The 5,840-nt window shown below is 50.0% G+C and overlaps 1 long non-coding RNA gene across 1 annotated transcript; it reads right to left on the bottom strand.

Annotated features, from left to right (window-relative positions):
- Nucleotides 1-2,748: 2,748 nt before the first annotated feature.
- LOC102552931 (uncharacterized) lies at nt 2,749-5,589 on the bottom strand. The gene is made up of 3 exons (XR_015620508.1): nt 5,402-5,589; nt 5,016-5,152; nt 2,749-3,976 (listed from the first exon to the last, which is right to left on the bottom strand). It is a non-coding gene; the product is annotated as an uncharacterized LOC102552931 (long non-coding RNA).
- Between the last annotated feature and the right edge of the window lie 251 nt (nt 5,590-5,840).

Below are 5,840 nucleotides of genomic sequence, written 5' to 3' on the forward strand. Positions count from 1 at the left end.
CTCCATGCATGCACCATGCATACATCACTCTCTCTCTCTCTCTCTCTCTCTCTCTCTCTCTCTCTCTCTCTCTCACACACACACACACACACACACACACACACACACTCTCACACACACACACAATTTTAGAGTTGACATGGCGTCACACACTTATAATCTGAGCAGCGAGGAGATAGAAAAGTCAGAATTTGGCTAAAGGTATATGAAACTCCTGTTGGGTGAATGCTGAATTCAGGTGTCCTGGGAGGCACCCAGGCTAGGACCATGTATAATGGCTTTAGAGCCCTGTCAGCGTCCCGTTCTTCTCCAGTCTCCTAGATTGCTTCAGTGACTGTCTCTTCCCAGGGGTGGCTTCTGTTGGCTTCTCTCTCCACTAGACACAGACACAACTTGAGAATGTATTTGACCTAGACCCTCTTTCCACGACAGACTCAGCACTCACTGCCCATTTGCTAGAAAGGATTCAGGAGACACCTAGTTGGTGAGAGTCTTTTTATATAGTTTGGTCTAGCCTTAAACTTGCAACCATCCTTTGTGTGCTGGGATTACAGACAAAACCCACCGTGTCCAACAGTCTGGGGTTCTTTATTCCACTTTAAAGATAAAGACATCGGATATAGGTAAGTTTAGAAATTTCTTCAAGGTGGGTGTTAGTTTTAAGGATCACACCCAGCCTGGTCTATCAATCCTCCACTGACTACGTTGTCCCTAAGACATCTATGGAGTCCTTCTGTTAACTGAGTGCCCACCTCTGCTGTTGTGGAAGGCAAAATAGTTACTGTAGTACTCAACAAGGGTTCAATGCAAAGACCACAGCCCCAACTCTTCTTCCTGGGGAGCCATGCTGCCCTTTCCAGAGCCACACTCTCTACAGAGGCTCCCAGCCCAGCAGGGAGCAGGCCAGTCTAAATTCCATTCTCCCGATTTATGGACCACATGAACCCATACATGGGCACATGAACACACCCACCTAAGTAAGCACGCATGCATTCGAGCACATGAACACACCTTGACTCAAATCAGAGGTGATCCTCCCGTGATCCCAAGGAGATATTCCAAACCCACTGTAAAAGGTCTGACCTGGAGCTAGGAGGAGCCCACACACCCAGGCAGGCATGAGGTACGTCAGCTGAGGGAGGTCTACAGAAGATGCCTTCAGGACTAGGCTCTGCTTCCAGGATTTCTCAAATAGTTAAGAAAATTCAGATTCCATAGGAGATGATGGTTGGAGGGCCTTCTTGGTCATTAAGTCCTGAGAATATTTTCCCATCTTATTAATCTTCTTGGATTTTACTTTGGGAGTGTGTTGATAGAAACGCGTCAATACAGGTGATTAAAACCCACCCTGGTTCTTTCTCTCTGTTCAAATCCAATCTCCATGTGAGGAGCGCTCCACCCGTGCTCTCTAGCTCAGACAGCTGTGCATCTTTGGCCTGCACGTCACCGAATCTGTTTCTTGAGGTAACAGGTGTCCATGCAGAGGCGTGCAAGTGTGTAAGCGTGCGAGCATTTCCGCCCTCCGCCCTCACCTGGATGGATGCCTTTTCCATGCAGGCCTGCACACTTCCGTTCCTCAGAAAGCTCACAGACCTGAGCTCTCCACAAATGCCCTTCCTTTGGCCTTCTCTCTACCTCAGCGGCTCTGTTGCCTTGGCTAACACTCATCACTGCTTGAGAGCATACTGGATGTTGGTGTGGCTCCAGATACACAGGCATTTGGAGAGCCATGCTACAGGAGGGCTGGGACTTGGTCTCGGTGTGTTTCTAATGATGGGAGTAAATGGGACTTGGGGGTGGGGGGTGGGGGCTCTTCTCAAGGACATGACAGAGACCTGGGATAGGGGAGACATCTATGGGGGTGACCTTAGCTGTGACTCACAGAATTGGGGATATGAAACCTGAAAAGGCCACCTCCTGTAGCCAGGCAGGAACCCCACTCACAAAAACATTCGACCCAAAATTTATCCTGCCTATAAGAAGTGCAGAGACGGGGGATGGAGCCAAGACTGAGGGAACAGCCAACCAATAACCGGCCCAACTTGAGACCCATCCCATGGGCAAGCACCAATCCCTGTCACTATTAATGACTCTGCTATGCTTACAGACAGGAGTCTAGCATGGCTCTCCTCTGAAAGGCTGCACTGAGCAGCTGACTCAGACAGATACAGACTCCCATAGTCAAACACTGGATGGAGCTTGGGGACTCTTATGGAAGAGTTGGGGAAGGAGTGCACCCCCGAAGGGGATAGGAACTCCACAAGAAGACCAACAGAGTCAACTAACCTGGACCCTTAGGGGCTCTCAGAGACTGAACCAACCAACCAAAGAGCATACAGGGGCTGGACCTAGCTCCTCCCGCCCCCACCACTGCATGTATGTAGCAGATGTGCAGCTTGGTCTTCATGTGGGTCCTGAATAATTGGAGGGGGGGGCTATTCCAAAAATTATTGCCCATCTGTGGAATATGTTCGTCTGGCTAGACTGCCTTGTCTGGCCTCAGTGGGAGAGGATGTGCCTAGCCTTGCAGAGCCTTGATGTGCTAGGGTTGGGGAATATGCAGGGGATCTTCTACCCTCTCAAAAGAGAAGGGAAGTGGGTGGGGAGAAGGATTGTGGGAGAGAGTGACCAGGAGGGGGATGGTGAGTGGGGTGTAAAGAGAATAAATAAAAATAAGTTTAAAAAAATCAACTTACCATTCATAAAAGTTTGCAGATACTTTGTATCTTCTATGTATACAGGCAGTGTCTATGATCGGTAAGAGTTTTAATTTTTATTACTACTTATATAGTTTCAAGGAGAACTATTTTATATGAAAATACTTAATATTTTGTTAAGAATCACTTAAATACTTTCATACATATTTTAACGGGGGCATTTCTATTTAAGAGTGTATCACATTTTTCTTATGCAATAGAAGTTTTCTGTTTAAATAAATAAATGGGCCGTGGTGTGTGGGAAACTCCATAAAGATCTGCTGACGGAGTAAATGCGCGCGTTCATGTGAAGGCTCCCACATCTTGCTCAGCACAGCCATCATCAGGCAAGCGCTCACAGTGGGGTATCACCTGACTTCCTTCTCCTGCTGCTCAGACAGAAGCACTTGAGGGAGAACAGGCTTACTCTGGCTCATAGTTCAAGAGTACAGGCCACCACGGTGGGGACATCGAGGCAGCTAGAGCTTAAAGCTGGCTCCTTGAATCTGCAGCCAGGAAACAGGAAGCCATGATGCCTGCGGCTGTTCAGCTTGCTTTCCTCATTAATACAGCCCAGGAGCCCAGTTAGGAACTATCTACTATGTATGGGGCAGCTCTTCTAACTCACGTGCTCAAGATACTCCTAAACACACAGACCCACTTCCCAAGGGATGCTTGAGTCTGTCAAGTTGACAACCAGCACTAATCAACAAGAACATTGCAGGCTCGATGGCGGCCAGCAGCTCCTTAGAGACTGAGAACAGTCTTGGCTTGATGGTACTAATGCTTGGACCGGGATAGAGCGAGGGGTGGTGGAGAGATTAGATGGAGAAAGCCGGGAATGGTAACATGCACATCTAATCCAGTACTCGGGGGACAAAGGCAGGAGGATGGGAGTTGGAGACCACCCTCAGCTATGTAGCAAGATGGGGTGGGGATCGATCGGCATTGGGAGGTCATGAGCAGAGCAGGGGCTAAGGGACAGGTGGGCATTAGGCTGGACAGCTGAGTGGATGAGGTGCCACTTACAGAATGTGGCTGTCACCTGCCTGCAGATACCACTGAAACCTTAAGCTCATGAGGATGATGCCGGAATTGCCCAGTGACTTCCAAACACACTGGTCAGAGACTGCTTGTCAGAGCGAGTGTGGGGTGGGGTGGGGGGTGGCAGGAGAGGGTGCTGCAGAAAGCACCTGCTGAGCAGCGGGGGAGCAGCCGACATCAATAGTTGAGCAATGTAGACTTCCTGGCTTCTGAGCGGTTCAGGCTCCCAGAGGACTCTGAAAAGAAATATCATCCAATAACCAGCAAACATCCCTGGCCTCTCAGAGACACAATGTAGCTAATGACCTTGGTGTTAATGACCTTCAGAGTAGCATCCAAGCGAGCACAAAGACATCTGCAGAGAACTCTCCACCCCTGGAGCCCCAGCCCCAGAGGCTTCAAAGGGCACCGGTGCTTGGCTCCTCTTCCTGGCAGCCATTATAATTCCCCTCTATTAAACCAGCCGAGATTAAACAAGAGAGACTGGACTGAATGTCTGCCTTCAGAGGGCGCCCTAGCCTTTACTTTTGGTGAATCTTACTTAGGGCACAGCGTGATATGATACCAGGCTCCCATTCCAGGCTTGGCTCCCCAGTGCAAGATGGATTCCTACACATAGCAGCTCAAAGTCCAAGTCCCTATCAGACTCTGAGCTGCTCCTTCGATGTCACCGATCCTGGTCTCATTTGGAGTAAGTAGCAGTTGATCACATACCAACTTCTCTGGCCCAGTTGTCCCTTAGTCATGGGGTAGCCATCCTACTGAATGGGGCAACCACTCTTACAGGTCAAGTGCGTCTTGGCTCCTCCTCTTCTTCCTCCCTCTCTTTTTCCTCCTCCCCCTCATTTTCCTCCTCCTCCTCTTCCTCTTCTTCCTCCTCTTCTTCTTCTCCTCCTCCTCCTCTTTTTCCTCCTCCTCTCCCTCCTTTTCTTTCTCTCCTTCTCACTTTTTCTTCCCGTCCCATTTTCTTTCTCCTTTTCCTTCTCTCCCTCCTTCTCTCCTTCCTCCTCCTTGAGTGACTGAGGGTTGAACCCTGGGAGTTGCCTTGCGCACGCCTGGTGAGCGCCCACCACTGAGCAATGCCCACAACCCAGTGCCCATCTCCGACTTTTAAAGATTAGTGCGAGACCAGAGCTTTCCATATTGACCAGGCTGACCTCGATGTCTCCATCCTCCTGCCTCAGCCTCCCAAGAGCTGAGATTACAGTGGTTCACTGCCTCCTGTGTCTCCTGTCCCTTTTTTCCCTGCCGCCCCTTATCTCTAGGGCTACAGACCTATAGTCACACGGTCACATCCTCCAGCAGTTTGTCTCTGGCGTTCTCACTGGTCCAAGACTCCATCCCATCCCCACAGTGCTCACACCCCCCACACTGGTGTCTTTGGGTGTCTACTTGCTTTCTTCTCCCTGGACCTGTGGAGATAGGGCAGCACCACCAACCTTCTTCAGATTTCGTGCGCCTAACTCCACATGGCTGTGGGCAGTTAAGGATTGTGGAGGGGGAAAACAAACCACCGTCAAGCATTACGTTAGCAGAAAGGAAATGGAAAATACCAAGTCTGTGACTACAGAAAAGGTCGTGCTCCTTTTAAACCCATCAGGGTGGGGCACATCAGGACATGGGTGGGTGGGAGATGGTGGGACCCAAGCTTCTACTGTCACCTCATACTGACTTCTTGCTCTTCCTCAAGACAGGCTTTACAAGGGTCGGGTTGGCCATGTAGAATTGAGGCTGCTCAGCCACTCATTGGCTGTGGTGCCCTGGGCGTGGCTGTAGAGAGCGGCGTGGCGAAACAAAGATGGCGCCGACATCTAGCCTTGTCTGGATATAAACGACTTATTGCGCATGTGCAGGCTTGTCCCCTTGTTAGGGCTCCCTCTAGTGGTGAACAGCGGTACTGCACATGTGCGGTTTATGCACCAGGTGTTAGTTGACCGTTAATATGCTAATGAGGTGATTCATTCTCCGCCAATCCCTGGAGGACAAGTAGTGGGGTGATCCAAGCCCCACCAATCCCTGAGAGATAATTAGCATACTGTTGTCTATATAAGCCGAGCGATTTTGCTGGTCGGGGTCCCTGTTCAAGAGAGCTGTAACACT

This window comes from Rattus norvegicus, chromosome 5 (assembly GCF_021556685.1).
Source record: "Rattus norvegicus strain SHRSP/BbbUtx chromosome 5, alternate assembly SHRSP_T2T, whole genome shotgun sequence".
Lineage (NCBI taxonomy): Eukaryota > Metazoa > Chordata > Mammalia > Rodentia > Muridae > Rattus > Rattus norvegicus.